This window comes from Penaeus monodon, chromosome 24 (genome assembly GCF_015228065.2).
Source record: "Penaeus monodon isolate SGIC_2016 chromosome 24, NSTDA_Pmon_1, whole genome shotgun sequence".
In the NCBI taxonomy this organism is placed as follows: Eukaryota; Metazoa; Arthropoda; class Malacostraca; order Decapoda; family Penaeidae; genus Penaeus; species Penaeus monodon.
Window position 1 is genome coordinate 31165729 of NC_051409.1, and position 586 is coordinate 31166314.

The 586-nt window shown below is 31.1% G+C and overlaps 1 protein-coding gene across 1 annotated transcript in view; it reads right to left on the reverse strand.

Annotated features, from left to right (window-relative positions):
• LOC119588717 (ras-related protein M-Ras-like) overlaps positions 1–586 on the reverse strand; it is a gene marked incomplete in the record, with an annotated part of 28774 nt that overhangs the window by 4055 nt on the left and 24133 nt on the right.

A 586-nucleotide genomic window follows, 5' to 3' on the forward strand; every position in this document is an offset into this window, starting at 1 on the left:
AAAGTAAATTACTTATTTGCTTAAAAAAATATTATGATCCCCTTCAGGATATATATTTGAATGTATTTATAATGAACAGCAAGAAAATATGAAGGTCATTTTCATACTGTTACCAAAAACACTTGATTCCAGAATCTCCTTCCACATTGTAATTTAAAAACACTGATGATCTAAATGCATGTTGCAAAGAAAAGTATGTTTACATCACAAGTTTCAAACTCAGGAGAATACAACTTCTAAAACACAGCACTTTTGTCTTCATTTTCTCAGGCAGTCAAAGCGCTTAAAACCAAAACTCATTAATTTTGAATTAACCTTTAGAGGGTTGTATGTGTAATAATAGTAAATGGTAAGTGGTGAATTAGTAGGTCTACCAAATTAGGGGTTAAATGATTTTTTATCTTTATTCTGTGTTTTCCCCAAAAAAAACAATTTTGGTAGCTATAATAATGTTCTACTCCTTCCACAATCCAAATTCTAACACAAATGTTAACACAAATCTTTCATTTACAGGGTCATCTAATACCATCAGCTCTTAAAAAACTGCATACATGTGAAATGCATGAAAAGGAGGGGGCAAACAGGC